This window comes from Dermacentor variabilis, chromosome 9 (genome assembly GCF_050947875.1).
Source record: "Dermacentor variabilis isolate Ectoservices chromosome 9, ASM5094787v1, whole genome shotgun sequence".
NCBI lineage: Eukaryota > Metazoa > Arthropoda > Arachnida > Ixodida > Ixodidae > Dermacentor > Dermacentor variabilis.
Genome location: NC_134576.1, coordinates 106,254,104 through 106,276,219, shown reverse-complemented (window position 1 = coordinate 106,276,219; position 22,116 = coordinate 106,254,104). Strand labels below are relative to the sequence as shown.

At 44.2% G+C, this 22,116-nt stretch overlaps 1 long non-coding RNA gene across 1 annotated transcript; it reads right to left on the bottom strand.

Annotated features, from left to right (window-relative positions):
• Positions 1 to 13,336: 13,336 nt before the first annotated feature.
• Positions 13,337 to 16,341, bottom strand: LOC142557222 (uncharacterized). Its single transcript, XR_012822746.1, has 2 exons — positions 15,995 to 16,341; positions 13,337 to 13,852 (listed from the first exon to the last, which is right to left on the bottom strand). It is a non-coding gene; the product is annotated as an uncharacterized LOC142557222 (long non-coding RNA).
• Positions 16,342 to 22,116: the final 5,775 nt, after the last annotated feature.

Here is a 22,116-nt window from a genome sequence, read left to right as displayed (position 1 = left end):
TGCTTTCTGACAAATTTAATGTAAAATGGTGCCTCTTAGGGGGCAACAGCAGCAGAGGTCTCGACGCCATTCTCCTAGGACCCTTGAGAGGGCTGGCAGTAATGGGTTGAGGCCCCCTAGATTAGCAGCAACAGCGATCCCCTGTAGGCTGATGGGCGCCTAAGCCAACGCTGACGAGGCGCTAGTTGCGCATGGACACATGACCACTAGGTGCGGATTGTACTGCCAAAACTAAAGCTGATCTCTGCCAGAAGGCCTATATGCGATATGTGCAATATGTAAGCTGATTTGCGCCACTCCTAGGTGACCACCAAACTTGAGCTGGTTAAATAAGGCGGGTGACACGAGCCAAGATAAACACTCAAATAGGTCTGTTCGACTGAGGTATATGCAAGATAAGTTTTATTCTAGAATTCTTCATAATTAGGCTTCAAAGCAAATTCGGGGATTCTGATGGAAGCTGTATTGGTGGTTTCTTCATTTACTATAAATACCAGGCACACCGCCACATACTGTCGGCCTTCACCACCGTCAAGTCCCCTTAACAGCCTTGCTGTCATAACTAATGAGGCTGCAAAGATTATTCAGTTGCAAGCACTGACTGTTAATACAAGTTTGCTAGTGAATGAACAAGTGGGTATTCACAGAGTAAATTGAAATAGAGAACTGTTGATAATAAAAATCGTACCCGCGTGATGGCCACATCGAGGTACGTAAAAGAATAGAGACATAAAGTTGCCATTTCAAAAGTAGAAAGCCCACACATGGTTTCAAAGACTAGTAAACAGGAAAATACCTGGAGAGGAATCCAAGCTAAAGAAAAGTGTGCTCTGTGTAAACCACAATTCTTTTCCTCTAAATCCAGCTGGTGGCTTGATAATGTAGATGTCCTCTACCCTTCTTTAATAAGGCCTCCAATATTTCATTGTGTTCTGGTTGTGGCGACTAAACAAAACTAGTTTCTCTCTGTTTAGATGGCATCCACATTTCCTCCTATGCGCTGGCAGTTGCCCCAAAAGCATTCAAGGATGATAAGTGTTTCTTTAACTGTGCATTAACACAATCACCGATTTGGTCCGCATAGACATGTCAACAATACATTCGCAGCCGTAAACAATGCCTGTTGAAAACTACCAAAGATGAAACTTGCCGAGCCTCTCGGAACACAGAATGCAACCTTTATTATAAGGACATAGCCTTCTTTGCACGACAAGACAAATTCTGACAAGAATATATACTCAGAGAAATTATAAGCACATGAACACACACTGGCGGCACTTGGCTTCCCCGCACTCGGGGCAATTGCTCGGTATGTCAACCTGCCCCTACCCTCTTCTTTCTCTTGACACTCCCTCATGTTTTTAACGGACATATTGTAGAGTGAATATAAAATAACTCATAAAGGCAACGCTCCAATTTTATCTGTAATTTGGCATTTATGTATATCTTTTATGTATCACTAACCATTCAATTAGTGGTTTTCTTTGCGACTTTACTGCGGAATTTAGCGCTTGCTGCAGCTTAAGGCATCCAAATGCAGCACTGATAAGCGCTGCTGCATGAACGTCTTGCTTTCAATATTTCGACAGGAGTCAAATAACTGGAAGCCCGTGCATTAATTTTTATCCCTTAGTTTCCAACATTTATTGCACCTGTTCTATGAAACAACTGATAAATTGCATTCAGTCGTCATTCACGCAGACTTTGCTAACTACGGTGAAAATTTTACTTTATACATTAGCATACTATAAATGGTCCCCTATTCATACCATTGGGAACGAAGTAGCAATATTCCAGAGTTTTAGTAATGAACGCTACCTTCGAGCTTTCTGGTCTTCAAGACATCTCTGCTCATGGAAACACAACGTTGAGCCCAGCTGGGCAATATTTAGGCACAGGGTGAGCAAACAGAAAGAGACCATACGTTTCACAGTAAACCTCGCTTTATTACGAAACCTCGCATGCACAGACGAATACACTCCACATAAACACACACTTCCTGTGTCTGCGTGAACGTCGATCGCAGCGCTCTTGGATGAGTAGCTCCTTTCTTTCGCTGGTTGTTGGTGCAGCCAATGACGACACAGGTTCCGCCCGGATGAATAACCTTTGCACATAGAAGGGGCGGTAAGAACACGCGTAAAGCAAGCAGCTGCGTAGATGCGGCAAGAGTACGTCTAAAAGCAGAGCTACATGCGAACCCGCCCCGCAACTACAGTTATTTTCTCCCGTCTCCCGCAGCTTTCACCAGAAGGCAGCGCCTGGTGTCAAGAGTAGAGGAACGGCTAACACTCACGCTACGAGGCTACAAAATAGCTGGCCTATAGGTCACGAACCCATTTACTAACCAGATTGGAAACTTCAATGCAACAAGTAAAAACCATCTGTTATACTTCGCAGTGCAAATATAAATGAACGATTTGTAACTAAGTGGTTCATACGTCAAATCTCTAGATCGCAATTTCAAGAAAGCCTGTTAACACATCATTCCAAAGAGGAAATTCAGTTACGCCAAATACACAACTTTCAGAAAACAAAGAACACTTACAAAATATATCCGAGGGCACCTAATCACTGCTTAAGGGTTGTGAGTGCGAAAGCATTGATGTCGAATTGAACGCCGCTGACCGGTCCTTCGAGTTATGGACTCCTCGAGGCCAAGCGAGCGCGCTGAGACGCTTGGCCAACGCCTCCTAGATACCGGCACATTTCTATCCATGACGTCATGCTACCTTGCCTTATACTGCCAGGCAATATGACGAGGACGCTCATGAGTAAGCCGCGGTGATTGCAAAGTCGCCGCATTCGTCCCGCCGGGCTTGGAAATTTCGGTTCAAGTAGAATGATGTCACAAAGCAGAGTGCACAAGTCGCCTATCCAGAGGCACTAGTTAAGCCCAGTAGGCAAAGCTCTCGGCTACTGAGCGTACGGTCGTAGGTTCGAAACTCACTACGGCCAACGTTCTGGAATTTATGGTGTTTTTTAAGATTAATTTCCTTATGGCGATTAATGAGAAGTTGAACGCAGGCGAGAGCGTGCGCGGAATAAAGTGATTTTGATTAGATTCGGTTTGCTTTCAAATGGAACACGCGGATAGCACAGGCTTCCAAGACCGACAGTGTGGATGACATGGCCATTGCGGCGATGCCCTCTCCCCTCGCGCGATACCAGACGCGCCGGCGTGGCAGCAGGTATAACGATTTCGCCCGCCTTGCTCCCGTCGACGCACACACGGCACGGGGCACGTCGCAGCCAATTGGAATTTAGGTCACGTTTCGCTGCCATAGATTCAGGCTTTTTCCTTCAATGAGCCATTTGATGCTTTTATATCGAAATTGGGAAGCTACCGATTACGTATAGTGTTTGTAACAACAAAGCGTAACTTATGCTCGGTAGAAACCACAAGGTATTTAGAAAAAAAAACTGAGCCTTAATGCTATGTCAATACTCACCTACTCGCAAGCTCGAGCCGTGAAGAGATCTTCAAAATAATTCCTGCCCTCGGAATAGTTTAACGACAACGGAAGGGAAGACAATTCGACAAGGTTTACGTTTCTCACCCGCTTAGTAATTCATGCTTAGTATTCCATGCTTACTCGCTTGGAATTTGTTTGATTAACTGAAATTAACGAGCATAAAGGGAACAGGGGGAGCGATTTCGTTAATCACAACTTAAGAAGCCAGAGGGTAATGAAGCAGAAGTCACAGCGGAAGTTATTTGAGCTTTCGGTTGAAGTGTATAAAGGATAAATAAAAGGGAAATGAAAGTAGATAAAAAGAACTTGCCGCTCGTGGAAGCCGAGCCCGCAACCTTCGCGTTATGCTTAGGATCTGGGTTCGGATCAGTAATGCATAATTCGACATTATCGAACGTTCTCTGATACATTATAAGTCCTACGTCTAAGAGCTCGCCGGAGAACCACTCCGCAGGCATCTGCAAAGCTAACCAAACCAGCAACGTCGCATTATGCTTTGGTTGTGGGTTCGGATCCGTAATGCATAATTCGACCTTATCGAAGGTTCTCTGATACATTATTAATCCTACGCCTAAGAGCTCGCCGGAGAACCACTCGGCAGGCATGTTCAAAGCCAACCAAGAAAGTGAAAGAAACAACAACAAAAAAGTTACGGTTCGTAAGAGCGCGTCAGCTGCTCCTATCTCCTACCTCTCGGTCGCGGTCTTATGGGATATGTTGCTCGTATTGGGGTCATATGGCCCCTTCCTCTTCCGCTATTTCTGGGAGCACTTGCCCCAGGGAGTCCGAATTTTATAGCGGTATTGGGACCGACGCTTTTTCTTGGCATAAAAATGGCAAAGGTTGCCAGTATGAGCAGAATAGTGAAGCAAGAAAGCTTCATATTGTGTTTGGATGTTCTGCCCATTGGCGCAAAGCTTTTATACGATTACTTAAACAATACCAAAGAACTTGTTTGTGCGGTTTTACAGTAGGTCTCCCTGCTTTCAAGGATAAACTGCCGTGCTAGTTGGTTTATGATGAATAACCTGCACCGCAGAACAACTGGAAAAAGTGAGACACTCGCATATGCGTACTACATCGCTGAAGTTATTCATTTCTCCTTGCTTTGTTCTGCGCCGTTTTTCTTATTTCTTGCTTGATATTTCAGTAGTTTTGTATGTTTTTATTTTGACTAAACCTTTTTCTATTCAAGTATAAAGCGCACAAGGCATTGTGTCATAGAGATGGCCAAACTGTGAAACGGCTCTGTCATTACAAAGCATTGATAAGTGCAGTCTACATATATAGGTTAAAGCCAACCCACAGACAAAAAAGAACAATTGTATTGTTGAAGAAGATTATGTCTTTACATTTGCACTAGAATTTTCACGAAACATATTCTTGCAGAAACAATCCGAAATCAAAGGTATGTGAAAAATGCTCTCGTTTTTCCAATAGTGTTATGTAGAGTCTGCAATTACAAGAGGGTGCCAGCGAAAGTATTGGGAAATCAGGAAAATAAACCTAAACAAACGCAACAAATCAGTTGAATTGTGACGCTGGTAACCCAACAACGAAGAAACTTCTACAAAGTCGCCAAACAAGTCTCCCTGAAGAACAATTTGCAATTTTCCTCTTTTAAATAAGCTAAAAGTTATTTCCAGATCACTTAGGTGGTTACAAAGTCCTTCATTTCACGTTAGCGCCTAGGGCTAACGGGAACGTGGAGCGCTACAAAGGCGAGTGAAAGACCGTGAATTAGTTTTTCATTGTCTTGCAGACGTAATGGGCAAAGGGTGACAGTGAAAGTCACTGGGCTGACACTTGCGCCAACATATTGCAAATAGCGGGCAATACAGGATATTTACAGAGGCTTGCGAATACGCGGGGTAATCCAGCGACAGATCTAGGCTTTCAGTTTACCAAAGAGAAATGAGCGCTTAGGATCTTCAATGAAGGCAGGACCAATGACGTGGCATACATTCTTTTTCTTATTCATACATACTGCAAGCCGCAAACGGGCCAATGCAGGAGTGATGAACAAAAAAGAAACATGCAATGCATGAAAGGCGTATTAAGCGTAAAAGCTACATTGTCACACTAAAAAAGAAAATTAGTATGGTAACAAAACGAAAATACCAATCGTATGTTGCACAGTGTTGCATAATGAACATGTTACACACCGAAGTTGATATTGGCCATATTATTAACGAAGGATTCTACCGAATCAGAGGAAACAACGACTTCTTGTAGCTTATTACGGCAGGCAATGGCGGCCAGGAACGCGGAATACATGTGTGAGTCTAAGTGACTTTTGTTTGTTTGACCATTTTACTGTGATCCGTGCGAAGTGAATGTCTCGTGAGGTCGCGTGGGTCGGCAGAGCGACTTATCTTTAAGAGGCTATGATAGGGCTCATACATCAATTTTAAGACTTAGAGCTCTATGATGGACTAGCGACTGCACATTATTTTTCATACTCCCCTGGCTAACACTCCTGTTCCGTTATTAACCTGAGAAAGCAAACCATTCCCCTAATCTCTTTATTCGTTCCAGTTTGTCAATTAAATATTTCTGACGCGGGCTCCCAATTGCATCGGCATACTGTAAGGTAGCTCTGTCTAGGCTTTGTAAGCTTTCAATTCAGTATAAGACCCCCATACTCATAATTTAAGCAAGATAAATATATTGGTGTGTACATAAAGGAAAGAATCACCTACTCAAGCATCCACCAAGATAATCTAACAATCAATGGGAAGCGGAATGCAATAACAATTAAACACTGTTTACTTTAACGCCAAAATAAATATGAGGTGATGCGAGAAATCTGGAGAGACGTAATGGTGCCAGTGCTAACGTTCGTAAATGCCTTTCAGGGCTTAAAGTCAGGCGTTGTATCGAGCTTGGAACTTATCTAAAAGTCCATACATCTGTTGGACTTGGGGCACCCGGTAAAAGCACAGATGAGGGAGTGCAAGGAGGCACGGGTCGGGCTTTTCTAGAAGTCAGAGAAGCGCCGAGCCACATTTATTTTGAATATAGACTCAAGTACTTGGATCAAAATAAATTGGCATCTAAAGTTAAGAAATATCTGCATCCCAAAAGGGCGGATACGGAATCGTGGATGAGCTCAAGAAAATTGGCGGCCTGATACAGGGCGATTGAAAGTGTAAATAGACAACCAGGAGTAATCAAAAAGAAGGTACGAGAGAGAGAGAAATCAAACTGGATGCAAAGGATGGAAATAAAAAAAACATGAATATTTAAAGAACGGGAAGAAAAAACTTAGAAGGGAAATTCTGAACGATAACACAGAAAGGAGTACCTTGATTTTTTAAGTCCCGGTCTCGTGGCCTAAGAAAAAGAACATGCCGGAGAAAATATTGGCAACGGGAGGAGGCTTCGCAATAGGTCTGAAAACACGTCTGCAGCAGCAAAAATCCGGAGACGACTCTGCGCATCCCACTGAAATACGAAGGTATTCACCATGCGTGACCTGTAGAAAATATCCACATCGCAGTCCGGATAGGAAATTCTTTACTACTTAAAGAGGATGGAATCAATATACATCAGTAATCGAGACAAATTAGAGACGCTTAGCCTATTAGTGGAAAGAAACAGAGAAGACATTGATAGGACAGGATCCGTTACGGGCATCAGTAACTGTACAACGTAAACATAGAGATATCGCGAAAGGGAGAAAACATTAAGGAGACATAGGCGAAATGCTAGTTGTATAAATATATATAAATTACTTAATTAGCTCAAGCAAGCTGCGTGGATTTTTTCTTTCCGTTTCGAAGGCAATCCCAATAAATCATAATCCCTTTGTGCATTTCAGGAGTGGAAAAATGAAATCATTTAGTCATTTTACGCGTGATTTTACAGCAATCTGTGGTGTTTTCCAGCCAACAGTGAATTCACATGACCAACAAAATATTTTGCTCGCATTTGTGATACAAGGTACAGGTCTTGAGCGGAGCTGTTCTCGGTGTTTTTCGAACCAAAAGACGACGATGATGTGAAACAGTGCGGCATTGCATTACCCATAAAAAACTGTGTTCCTCAGTCGACGAGTTATGTTTGGCAAAAGCATTTCGAGCCCGGACCTGGGAGCAAGGATCGAAAGCACAGTTTATTGCTACGCTCTGCAAAGCGTGGCAAACCGGGCGACTTTTCAGGGCATTTCGCTCCAAAGAATTTTCCTTACTGCGTACCTATCGAAAATACCAAAGATCAGTAAGCGACCCTTTAAGAGGAGTTTTCCAGCGCCATTTAAGAAATTTGCCACATATCGCTTTCATTTATCTGGGAAGAAGGTACAGGTGACTGATAGTGTTCATTCACACCGCCAACCTTCGTTTTCGATGGTAACCTGGTGAACAGCAGTGATTCAGAAGCCGAGATGCAGGTATAAAACAGAGTATATGTGGCTTCCCTGTAGGAGTTTCTTCATGTCACGCTTGCTAGTTGATGTTCCTGTTTCACTTCTTCCCTCCTCAACCTGAGTTCACGGCGTAATTTCAGTAAGGATGAAAGCATCGTTTATTTAACTGTACCTTTCAAATAAAGCTGTCCAATTTCAGTACCATGTCCTTTTGCTTTTCTACTGCTCCGAGTATTTTACATATTGACGGAGAAATGCCCGCAAGCGCTATATTTATGTAAAATCAATAATTAACATATGCTCACTAAATGCATCAATGTATTTTACTACGCCCAATGTGTTCTTAATTTTTTCTTTACTTTCACGCATTCTGTAGCTTTCTGTGTCGTCCGCACACTGGGTGAACTTGTAAAGATAACCATATCGCCTCTCTACAATAAACAACCGTACTCTAGCTTACGTTCACCTAAAACAATCATCTGATTTGGTGGGTCCAGACATAGTTTCAGCACGCTTGAGTCTTCAGACGAAATTATGTGAACATTTGATATTACATACGCTGCCCTTCGAATATAATTTCTGGCAGAGATGATGGAAATACCCAAGCGTGCTACAAATTATTTTGACACGTGTATACGATTTCATAACGGGAGGCCCAGCCTCCGAGAAGCTGCATTATTAGGCATCATTCAAAAGTCGCATCACGATAATGGCTAACGAAAATGAAAACACATGCTCACTCGGCCGGGTAAAAGCGTTCTCACAACCAAACACAACCAAACACTCACAACCAAACAAAGCACATGTGCCCATGCTTCGTACATCATTGAATGCGGTTCTCCTCTCTTTCACGAGGTCGAATCCATAGGAACCATAGCACGGGGGGGGGGGGGAGTAGAATTCTGTAAATGTCCAGCTAGTTGACTACCCATTTCTGCTGCAGTCAGGAGGGAAGAGTGGGACGACCACATGAGGAGTCATGTAACCACACCTTTTTAATCGTCTCTCACACGTGTTCTGTATGAAGAAGAAATACACGCACTGCAAGATAACCGACACATCGCCGTCCCGGGAATTGTGGCACCCCGATTTCACAAGCCGGCAGCATCTACGACCAATATAGGCCGGCGCAGATTGGCTGGAGCGGAACCAGTCAGAAGAAAACTGGCTGCCCGTTACTTCCTGTTTGGCCACCCAGCCCAACCAATCAGCACTTCAAGAGCACAGAAAAGGAAGACGTCCACTAGGTAGACATGTACAGAATACCCCCCTCCCCCCTCCCCCCTCCCCCCTCCCATGCTTGGTATCGAGGACTTGCGCAACTTAAAAGTACCCCCGGTGACGTTAATGCCGCTCCTTCGAAGTACTGTATCTGCAAGAAGCGCTTTATTGAACAGAAAACAGTAAAAGGGCGATGGATCTGGATGTTTTATTACTTGAAAATAAATGCCGCCGTATAAATTATTGCAGATGATGCTTTCTGGTTATCGTCGTGTAGCGTCACGAAATTACTCCAGTGACGCCGTCCCCATCTGCGTGCCACATTGCTATGTGTAAGATTTTGTGCGACCTATTAAATGACTCGCCAACGTATTTTGCAGCACTGAATTAGTGTTTCTAGCTTCATCAAGTGGTCGGTATTAGCAGGTTTTGGTCTAACGTCTGTTAGACAATATATACAACATAAGATATACAATATACAATATACCGACAATATACAATATACCGTTATACAATATACCGAAAGAAGCAGTGGCTTTTGGCACCGTATAATTTTTTATGAGGTCCATTCCATTTATGGCACTCTAGTCTGTCACAGAAACATCTTACTCAGCACTAATTGCCCGAAACCTGCTTCTGAAAAAAAAATAGAATGTGCGAAAATGACCTATTCAAGGCGTTTTATGCGTTAATTTGCTTGTGGATGCTTTCCTAAAGCACATATGAGCACCAAGACGCCGATACACTGAGAAATGATGATGATCATGATCTTTATTGGCATCCGCCTATGGTCTGGGGCGGTGGCATATAGTAGCCTAGCCTGCTTGAGATAATCAGGTTTTAGTACACCTATCAGAGTCTAGCATTCTGGCTATCTCCCATCGACCTTTTCTTTCTGAGAACCTCTACCTCCATATTGTACATTTAATTAATCCTGTACCGACTCCGGATCTATCAATCTCTTCCGGGTACTATGCCACCACTACTCTAAACATCTCTTCTCACATAGGGTGCTGACCAGTTAATCCTTCCATACGCGTTTAATCCCCGTACACATAAAAGGCCCACGTTTCCTACGGGTTTTGGCGGGTGAAAAACCTTGGCATTTTATTACGATGAGCTTAGTCGTTTCTGGAATTTCCCTGCAGCACACACGTGCCTTATGATATTGCGAATATTTGTTCCGCTGTGTTTTTGACCTTAGGCACTTAGGCTTCGAATAGCAAGGCACTGCCATTACTGTTATTGTACCAATTCTTGCCTCGTGATTTATTTAGTGCCACATTTGCAAATATTCATGGTATATTTAATCTGTGCGTCCAATTTACTCAGTCCGTTTTCTTACTTTGTGTTGCTTGATGTATCCACGTTGTTTATTTATACATTTATTCACACTTTCATTTACTCTGCACATCGCTCCCTCCTTCAAGCTGATATACAGGTCCGAGATCATAGGAAATGGTCACGAGTGTCAATGTACACTCTTGACCTCTTCCTTCATGATGTGTCCATGCTTTTGGGGTACAGATATCTATGCATATTAGCCATTCAGTTCTTTCTATGTATGTTCCTCAGTCTTCAAAAAAACAGTAATATTGCTAAGCACATTTCTAACTTTAAACTGGCCCAACCCATGTCACCCTTCTCTTCCTCAGTTGTGATTTCACCTTGGACCCCCAGTGCCAATCGGTCCACCAACGTTTGGTTAACTTCCAATCCATACATAGATCATGCATTTGAAGCACAGAGTTGCAACTGCAAATACTAGCTCTGGCACCATTACTCCTTTTCTAATTAACCGACACCCCCCCCCCCTACCCCACCTTCAACATATTTCCACTAGCTCCAAAGTGTTGTACGAGTCCTTATCCCTGCACTGCCCTTCGCCTTCATTGTCAGATTATATTGGCGGTTGTTTGATGCGGTTGTCCTTTCCTTAACGCATACAATAGGTGTTTCTATTCCTTGACACCAATATCCCGCAAGCATTTCATGTGGTGCGCTAACTGCACATACCGGTCATCGTGTGCATCGGAAGCAAATATCGGGCGTCGATCTTCTGCAGCAGCACGGATCTAAAGCCAACACCCAACGGGCATTTCTTTTCCCCTTGATAAGATGTCACGGCCATGGTTCGCTTCTGCCAAGCGCGCGCCCCAGGCATATGTTCGGCACTATGCCCTCAGAAACAGCTTAAGGAACGCCGCCACTGCCTCCTACGTAATTTCATTGACGACTCTCGTTCGCATTACTGGACGGCTTCGACACCGCTTTAGCCACGCACAAAATGATGAACCTGCTTCTATAATGAGCGCTTAGGAAAACGTAGTTAGCCGCTGCAACCGTTCCAGCCTTTAAACATTCAAAATGAAACATACACGTGCCTATCTATTTCTCGACGTTGCCGAGGGCGCTTCCACAGAAAAGAACGGGATCGACAAGAGCCCTACCTAAAATTTTACCGTCATGTCTCTTGCACATTTTCAATAAGAGCTGGTGTATGTCGATGCACGCAAAAACGCCACCCAGTTCCTCCTCCTACGCCACACCATTGTCTAAAATTTGCACGGGCAATGTGACAACATGTGCTGGACAACGAGGAGAGGAGAGGCACACAAGAATGGTTATGTTCTACCTCGTGAAGGCCTAACTGACGCACACACAGCGACATAGAGAGGATAACTGACCGATGGCAATGCGTACGCCACATTTCGGCGGGACTCGTTTCCGGTGGGACATCAGGCAGCGACTGCTTTCGATTCTGAGGCGAAGCTGCACCTAACCTCCTGCCTCGCGTACCACCCTTGTTACCCCTTACGCATAGCAGAAGACAGTGAGGCACACATTTCATCCCAGAAGTGGAGAGTATTGCGAGCGTGAAATGTCCCAGCTTGCGGGTCATGAACACGAAGCAATGGTAAACCACCATTTAACGACGGTTGGGGAGAGTTTATTCACAACATCAGCTTATTGTGCAGCGCTCAGGAGCCAACGCTTGATGTTCTGGAACACTTGAGGATGCCTTTGGTAGGTTACTGGTCACCGTTATTCCCTGCCGTAGAAGCACATTTATTGTGAGCAATATTTTTTATAAAGCGAATAAAGCAATTGAGATTTATAATGTTGTAAATAAATTGTACTAGAGGTCAAGAATACAAATTTGTGTCGTAATATTTGTCACGGGCTTCAGAAGCGACCTCAGAAGTCATGCCTGTGCGATTATGGCTAAAGAAAAGCTGCTTCTACGTTCTGCATGAAACAAGTTTCTAATGGTAGTTGATTCATTAGAATTTAAGCAGCGAATCTATTGTGCAGATTCACACGAAAAACCGCGTAAAGATTGGATTGGTGCGAATTAAATTCCATAAGCATTCCATTCACTTGAATGATTTAGTAAAGACAAAGCTAGTTTATCTATTGTCATTCAATTGCACCGACTTTTTTTCCAGTGATCTTAGGACATGTGCTTTACTCGCAGTTCATAACTGCACAGCACCTATAGACCAGAATATACAGCGCCTGCATATGGCCGCCATGTTCTCTTTATGATGATGATGATGATGATGATGATGATAATGATGATGCGACTGCGAGAACTGCGCGGGCGGCCGCGGCCCACATAGCGCTTGCAGTTGTCAGACACCTACGATGGCTGGTCCTCGTGTCTTTGATTAACGGTAAGTGTGTCTTCGTTATTGTGATCATATTTCAGATCACAGAAATATACCATGGAAATAATTTAGCGAGAGCGACGTGCGGCACCGTCTGTTTCAACAGAAGCTGCAGCTTCGTCTGCTTCACTGCAGTTCCAACGTCATGCAGTTGTTCAAGCTTTTTTTCTTTTCTACGAGATATGCGCAAATATACACGTATTTTCTTGCTTTTCTTGTGGGGGAGGAGGGGGCGTGGGCTTGAAGCAATAGATGAAAAATACTAGAGATCTAGTTACGCAATACTTTCTTTTTGGAGACCGGTATCATATCTCTGCCGCACGCTACTGCCATACATTGCACTGCATTTTTATCCCGCTTAGTCATCTCTTTCGTCGTGTGGTCATAGCTTACCACGATCGATATGGGTACAATATATTTTCTATAGTTTGCGTGCAGTCGCTGGGAGAGCTCTAGCTCATAGGTGCTTACATAAGAGCGCTATACCATCCTTCTGTGCACGCTATACATGTGGTGCTTTTTCTTTCCCGGTCACGAGTACTCGAATGCGTAGGGTCACTCACGCGCATGGGAAATACAGGACACGAAAAGCGACAAGTTTCGTGCAGTATTGTTTATTTGCCGTAACGGAACAATCGCCGCGGAAATTACGAAGTCAACACTCACACCTAAACGCTTTCTGACTAGCTTTATTTGGTTTTATAAACGTGGTTTCACATACGGGTTGATCTCCTTCCTCTTTCCGTCCAGAAAGTGAACAGAACACACTCGAAATAAAGATGCCGAAATGTCGTAAGCGGCGCTGTTATGCTGCTATCGCGGACTCGCAGCGCCGCAGGGCGAAAGGCACACTGTCACCTGGTTTACCACAACGAAACTAATACCCGTCCGAGCAAGCTTGCTGAAGTCTTTTCTAGTTAAAAGTTATTATCCTATAGTGTCATTTCTCAGGCGCAGCGAGCACCTCGCGTGCACATACGAGTGCACTCCACATGAACACAAACGTGTTGTGTCTCCGTGAACGTCGATCGCAGGGCTGTCGGATGAGTAGCTTCTTTATTTCGCTGGTTCTTGGTGCAGCCAAAGAAGACACGAGTTCCGCCCGGATGGATAACCTTTGCACATAGAAGACGAGGCAAGAACACGTCTTAAGACATAACCACATTTGAACACGCACCCCAACTACGGCCATTTTGTCCTGTCTTACGTAGCCCTCGCCAGATAGCAGCACCTGGTGTCGAGGGTATCGGCGAGGCTAACACTCGCGTTACGAGGCTATAAAAAAATCTGGTCTGTAGACCACAGACCCATTTACAAACCAGATTACAAACTTAACCAGTAACAAACCATTTGTTACACTTACCAGTGCAAATATAAATGAATGATCTGTAACTATGTGGTTCATACGTTCATATCACAACTTCAAGCCAGCCTGTTAATACGTCAATCCAATGAACAAACTTAGTTGAGCCAAATGCAGAACTTTCAGGGGAAAAAGAACACTTACAAAATGAATCCGAGGCCACCTAATCACCGCTTATGACTTGTGAATGCGAAAGCATTAATATCACATTGAATGCCGCTGACCGATCATTCGGCTTATAAACTCCTCGTGGGCAAGCGAGTGCATTGAGACGCTTGGCCAACGGTTCCTGTATACCACAACGCCGGCGCATTTCGAACCGTGACTTCATGCCACTTTGCCTGATTGCCATACAATATAATGGGGGCGCTCCCGAGTAAGCCGCCGTGATTTTGACGTCACCACTTTCGTCCTGCGGGGCTTGGAAAGGTAAATTTCTGTTTAAGTAGCATGATGTCAGAGTGCACAAGCCTGCTACCTATAGGAGGCACTGGCTTAGCCAAGTGGATAAGGCGCTCGGCTTTTGAGCGTGCGGTCGTAGGTTAGAAACTCACTACGACCAACGTTCTTCCTTCCGAATTTATTGGGGTTTTTTTTGTACATTAATTTACGTATAGCGATTACCGAGCAGAAGTTAGAACGTCGGTGAGAGCTTGCGCTGACAAGGAACACGCGCATAAAACAGGCTTACGAGAGAGAGAGAGAGCACGGGTGTCGTGGCTTCACGGCGATGCCCTCTCCCCTCGCACAACACCGGGCGAGCCAGCGGGGCAGCAGGATAGGCCTTTTCGTCCGCCATAATTTGTTTAGCGCAAAACGACGGGCACAAGAAAGACGACAAGGCGTTTTGTCCTGTCGTCTTTTTTGTGTCCGTTGTTTTGCGCCAAGCAAAGTAATTGTGGATTCGCACCAACTAGCCCGTCAACGCATTGTGATGAACTATCTTTTCGCCCGCCTCGCTCTGTCAAGGTGTGCGCGTGACGGGGTGTCGCAGCCAGTGGAAATTCAGGTCCCTTTTCGCTGCTACACTCGCCAGCTTTTTCGCTCAATGGGTCATTTGATGCTTTCGCATCAAAATTGGCAAGCTAACGATTACGAATAGCGTTTGAATCAACAAGGTGTCACATGTGCCTGGTAACGACCACAAGATGTTTGGGAAAATCAGAGCCTTTGGACTATGTCAATGCTCACCTACTCGCAAACTAGTACGGTGTAGAGATTTTTCAGAATAATTTCTGTCCTTGAAATAGTTTTACTACGACGTGACTGCAACGTGCAGGTAAGACGAGTGGACAAGGTTTACGTTTCAGGCCCGCCTGGTCATCGGAATTGCGTTGATCGGGAAATTCGGTGTGCTTTTCTGGTGTGCATATCCACATTAAAATTATTCCATGCTTATTCGCTTAAAACTTGTTTGATTGACTGAAATTAACCAGAAGGAGGGGTACAGGGCGTCCCGATTTCGTTTATCGCAACCATAAGAAGCCACCTGATAATGAAGCCGAAGAACGCATAGCGGAGGGTATTTGGAGCTTTCAGTGGAACTGTATAAACGATAAATTAAAGGGAAATGAAAGTGAATAAAGAAACTTGCCGCTGGTGGGAGGCTAACCAGCAACGTCGCGTTATGCTTTGTTTGTAGGTTCGGATCAGTAAGCGCCTAGTCCTGTCTGTATTTCTTCTTGTGTGCCATCAATTTTGGCGCTTATTCTATCGAAAGCTATGCACCAACTAGCCCCACAACGTGTTTTACTGCAGTAATGCATAATTCGGCCTTATCGGAGCTTCCCTAATACATTATTAATCGTACGCCTAAGAGCTCACCGGAGAACCACTGTGCAGGCATATTCAAAGCTAACCAAGAAAGTGAAAGAAACAAAAGAAAAGAACTTACGATACGTAAGAGTGCGTCAGCTGCTCCTATCTCCTACCTCTCGGTGGCGGTCTTCTCGGATATGTCACTGGTACTGGGGTCATTTTGTCTCTTCCTAATCGCCTAGGTCTGCGACCACTTGCCCCAGGGAGTCCGAATTCTACAGCGGTACCGGGACCCGTGCTTCTTCTTCTTGGCATAAAAATGGCGACGGTTGCCAATATGAGCAGAATGATGAAGCAAGAAAGTTTCATTTTCAAATACTTTGCGTTTGAATGTTCTGCCTATTGGCGCAGAGCTTTTATACAACTTCTAAAACAATACCCAAAACTTTTTCTCGTTGTGATTTTATAGTAGGTCGCCTTGCTTTCGAGAATAAACTGGCATACTAGTTGTTTCATGATGGATAACTTGCAGCCTAGAACAACTGCAAAAAGTGAAACACTCGCATATGCGAACTACTCTGCCTATATGCTTGTGCCTCGCTTCGGACCCGTTGTCAGGCACTGCGAGTTATTCATTTCTTCTTGCCTTATTCTTCTCCATTTTCATATAATTGCTTGATATTCCAGTAGATATACGTTTTTAACATGAAATTTTTTCCCATTGAAGTATAGAGCGCAAAGGGCAGCGTTCCGTGAAGTTGGTCAAACTATTGAAGGGCTCTAGCATTTACAAAGTAAACGCCAATCGTTAAGTAATGGTTTTTCTTTGAGAGTTTATCTGCGTGTTATAACATTTCTGAATGTAGCCTACATTAGAGATGTAAAGTCAACCCACAGTAAAAAAAAAGCAATTGCAATGTTGAAGAGTTATTGATTTATTTAACATACCCTCAGGGCCAAATGAATGAGAGAGTTGAGTGTATTACATCTGAAACTATAAATATATATAGCTTTCTTCGTCCATGAGTTTGGCTCCTCGGAGCATAACTGCGGTCACGTTGGGACTGCCGACCTTGGCTATAAGGGCGCCCTTGGGGCGGATGACAATCTTGATATCCCGCTGTCGGAAGCGGTGGCATGCGGCCCGCCTTCAAAACTTGAGCTTAATGCTTCGCCCGAGAGCGGGGCCGGTTACTTGGCACTCGGGCCTTTTCTATAGAGCGCACACAGTTCTTCCATCTCCTCTTCTTCGGCTCCGCCGCGCAACACTATATATACAGGGTGTACCAGTTAACGTGGAGCAAGATTTTAAAAATACCGAAAAGCTCTAGAGGAACCGTAACCGACTGAATAGTAGCCGTAGTCGTACGTACTGACGGCCAGTATTTTTTCATCGCGAAGTATTACTTAATTAATTACTTTTAATTAGTGAACTATTTGCTTGAATCGCAAACATATCCATTACAAAGTTGTAGGGCACCTCAAATAACCTGCACGTTTTGTGCCCTTTTCTTTTCTAAACCGTATGATACCAGGAACGCCTATTTTCATTTGTATTGATCCGGTTGCAAAAAAAATAGCAACACTCATCTTGTAATATTTACTTGTCAAAACTACAGAAACGGCACACGTGCACAGGTGCAAAAGTTACGGAGTGTTCACTACGAGTTAACTTGTCGCCGGGATGCTCGTCGCGATGAATAGCTTTACCAACGTGCGGCCAAGCACATTCCGCACAATTTAGTTTTCTCAAGAAAGTCGAGAAGCAGGCAAATTCAGGCATAATGTAGACTAAGTGCCTTTTCATTCCATGAGAACTAGATTATTGGTGTTCTTCAGATTACTGCTGTGTTTGGAAACTGTAAATCTCAATGTAAACGCAAAATATAAGCTGTCATCACCCGTTGCGTAAATATATCGATAATGTAAGAGCCATTAGACCCCAATTGTATATTCACTGCGTATCCGTCGCCTACACGGATGTAAGACAGACGTGAAACGTCTAGGTAAATTATTTAATTCACGCTAGCGTATATTGACACGTGGACTTGTTTGCCTTCTAGGAGTGAGCGCTTTTCACCGTCTAACAAATCTTATCGCTCACCGCTGGACGCGTCCGCGTGTATCGAAAGTTGCTCGAATGTTATCGATGATTCTGTTGTCACCGAAGCTTGTGCAATCTGATTGCATGTGTGACGCGAATTGTGTAGAACTTTCTGCAAAACACGCGAGCACCACTGATTACTCTGGGACCTTCGATGTGACAATATTACGGTGCTACAGAACACCTACTATATTTAGAATCCATTTGGCAATATTAGCGAAAATTTTAGCGACTTTTCTGTCTCAAGTCAGCGACACAGTTCGGAAAATTTTGGCACCGCAGGGCCGTGATATTTTATTACGTCTGGTTGATTATCCGCCCAGCCAATGACCAAAAATGCTCTCACTTGAGCATTTTGCAGCCTCTTGTAATGCAACACTAATCAGCACACACACAAACACACACACAAACACAAACACACACACAGGCTGTCCCAGCTAAATTTAGCCAGAGCTTTAAAGAATGCGAATTCCACCTAGCTGAACGGAACCAAGGTAATGCTGTTCGCCGCTGCTTGGAGACACTCCAACTATGTTTCATTTCAACAGGAAAGAAACCGTTTATGATAACTCAAAGGGAAGCTGATTACTTTTCGAAGTGAGATCGGTATGCCTTAGAACGCACCTATAAAGCGAGATATAAGAAGGAAGAAGAAGCATGTGCTTGCTGCGGTAAAGCTACAAAAACGACGGAGCATGTTTTATTAGAATGTGAACACGTCTACCCAGTGGTCGATTTATACACCACTGGCCTCCTTGAAGCCCCTTGGGTTCAGCGGGAGCACTGGTAAAGCAAACATGTCCGCAATAGGCATTAGTAAGAGGTGATTGGACGATTGGTGGAAGAAAAGTAGGGAAACGACAATAGACGGAGACGTACAAATGCACAGTTCGCAATAGGGGATCAGAAGATTCGGGCGTGGTAGTTCATAGTGTTTCTTTTATTATTTGACCTAGGTAGGCCATTAGGCAGTATAATACCAAGAGCTTTGTGGCGCAACCCACCGCCCCGTTCCAAAGGGGACGCTCATAACATTCATCCATCCATTCCGCCTAACTAGATAATTAGTCTTAATTAATTAATCTACATCTCAAATATTATAATTACATGAAAAGAATCAATGAGAAAAGTTGTAGAGCGACATAGAAAACGCCCGATACAACTTTCTGTTGCTCAATCAAAACCCGGCCGTGGCGGCTGCATTTAGATGGCGGCGTAATGAAAAAAAAACGGTCATGTCCCGTGCACTGGCCAAAATCATTTCGGTGTCCCCCACTACGGCGTGCCTCACAATAAGATCGTGGTTTTGGCACCTAAAACTCCAGATTTCTTAAAAATATAAATACGTTGTTTTCCTACCGAAGCAATCTTCGTAAAAGTTCAGGTCTGGTAAATGGCTGTTTTTATTCATCATCATCATCAGCCTAGTTACGCCCACTGCAGGGCAAAGGCCTCTCCCATACTTCTCCAACTACCCCGGTCATGTACTAATTGTGGCCATGCTGTCCCTGCAAACGTCTTAATGTCATCCGCCCACCTAACTTTCTGCCACCCCCTGCTACGCTTCCCTTCCCTTGGAATCCAGTCCGTAACCCTTAATGATCATCGGTTACCTTCCCTCCTCATTACATGTCCTTGGGCATGCCCCCCCCCCCCATTTCTTTTTCTTGATTTCAACAAAGATGTCATTTACCCGCGTTTGTTCCCTCACCCAATCTGCTCTTTTCTTATTCCTTAACGTTACACCCATCATTCTTCTTTCCATAGCTCGTTGCGTCCTCCTCAATTTCAGCAGAACCCTTTTCGTAAACCTCCAGGTTTCTGCCCCATACGTGAGTACTGGTAACACACAGCTGTTATACACTTTCCTCTTGAGGGATAGTGGCAACCTGCTGTTCATGATTTGAGAATACCTGCCATACGCACCCCAGCCCATTCTTATTCTTCTGATTATTTCAGTCTCATGATCCGGATCCGTGGTCACTACCTGTCCTAAGTAGATGTATTCCCTTACCACTTCCAGTGCCTCACTACCTATCGTAAACTGCTGTTCTCTTCCGAGACTGTTAAACATTACTTTAGTTTTCTGCAGATTAATTTTTAGACCCACCCTTCGGCTTTGCCTCTCCAGGTCAGTGAGCATGCATTGCAGTTGGTCTCCTGAGTTACTAAGCAAGGCAATATCATCAGCGAATCGCAAGTTGCTAAGGTATTCTCCATCAACTTTTATCCCCAATTCTTCCCACTCCAGGTCTCTGAATACCTCCTGTAAACATGCTGTGAATAGCATTGGAGAGATCGTATCTCCCTGTCTGACGTCTTTCTTTATTGGGATTTTGTTGCTTTCTTTGTGGAGGACAACGGTGGCTGTGGAGCCACTATGGATAACTTCCAGTATTTTTACATATGGCTCATCTACACCCTGATTCCGTAATGTCTTCATGACTGCTGAGGTTTCAACTGAATCAAATGCTTTTTCGTAATCAATGCAGGCTATATATAAGGGTTGGTTATATTCCGCACATTTCTCTATCACCTGATTGATAGTGTGAATATGGTCTATTGTTGAGTAGCCTTTACGGAATCCTGTCTGGTCCTTTCGTTGACAGAAGTCTAAGGTATTCCTGATTCTATTTGCGATTACCTTAGTAAATACTTTGTAGGCAACGGACAGTAAGCTGATCGGTCTATACTTTTTCAAGTCTTTGGCGTCCCCTTTCTTATGGATTAGGATTATGTTAGCGTTCTTCCAAGATTCCGGTACGTTCGAGGTCATGAGGCATTGTGTATATAGGGTGGCCAGTCTTTCTAGGACAGTGTTCCCACCATCCTTCAACAAATTTGCTGTTACCTGATCCTCCCCAGCTGCCTTCCCCCTTTGCATAGCTCCCAAGGCGTTCTTTACCTCTTCCGGCGTTACTTGTGGGATTTCAAGTTCCTCTAGACTATTCTCTCTCACCTTATCGTCGTGGGTGTTACTGGTACTGTATAAATCTCTATAGAACTCCTCAGCCACTTGAACTATCTCATCCATATTGGTAACGATATTGCCGGATTTGTCTCTTAACGCACACATCTGATTCTTGCGTATTCCTAGTTTCTTCTTCACTGCTTTTAGGTTTCCTCCGTTCCTAAGAGCCTGTTCAATTCTATCCATATTATAGTTCCTTATGTCAGCTGTCTTACGCTTGTTGATTACCTTAGAAAGTTCTGCTAGTTCTATTCCAGCTGTAGGGTTAGAGGCTTTCATACGTTGGCGTTTCTTGATCAGATATTTCGTCTCCTGCGATAGCTTACTGGTTTCCTGTCTAACGGCGTTACCACCGACTTCTATTGCGCACTCCTTAATGATGCCCATAAGATTGTCGTTCATTGCTTCAACACTAAGGTCCTCTTCCTGAGTTAAAGCCGAATACCTGTTCTGTAGTTTGGTCCGGAATTCCTCTAGTTTCCCTCTTACCGCTAACTCATTGATTGGCTTCTTATGTACCAGTTTCTACCATTCCCTCCTCAAGTCAAGGCTAATTCGAGTTCTTACCATCCTATGGTCACTGCAGCGCACCTTGCCGAGCACGTCTACATCTTGTATGATGCCAGGGTTCGCGCAGAGTATGAAGTCGATTTCATTTCTAGTCTCACCATTCGGGCTCCTACACGTCCACTTTCGGCTAACCCGCTTGCGGAAAAAGGTATTCATTATCCGCATATGTTCTGCAAACTCTACTAATAACTCTCCTCTGCTATTCCTAGAGCCTATGCCATATTCCCCTACTGACTTGTCTCCAGCCTGCTTAGTAGCCCTTATATATCACCTAAACGGAGGACGTGTGCAACTGGTGTTTCTTGAATATGACCTTTGACCCAGCACGTCGTTTCAGAGGGTTGTAAGAGCGCATTGGGCAGCCATAAGGAACGATTCGGAGAAACCGAGGGGGCCTTGGTGCTTTCAGTCAGGTGCCACTTCTAGTATGCAGTAAAGTGCTTTACAGCGTAACCTGTTATGGGAGCTGTGCGATTGCCGTTTCTGTTGGTGATGGTGTCCGCCGCCTGTGCCTATGGCAGCTATCGCCAGGAATTACAAAAAAAAATATTACCGAATTCCTACTGGGATTGAACCCGGACCCTCTGCACGGGAGTCAGCTCCTCTATACCAC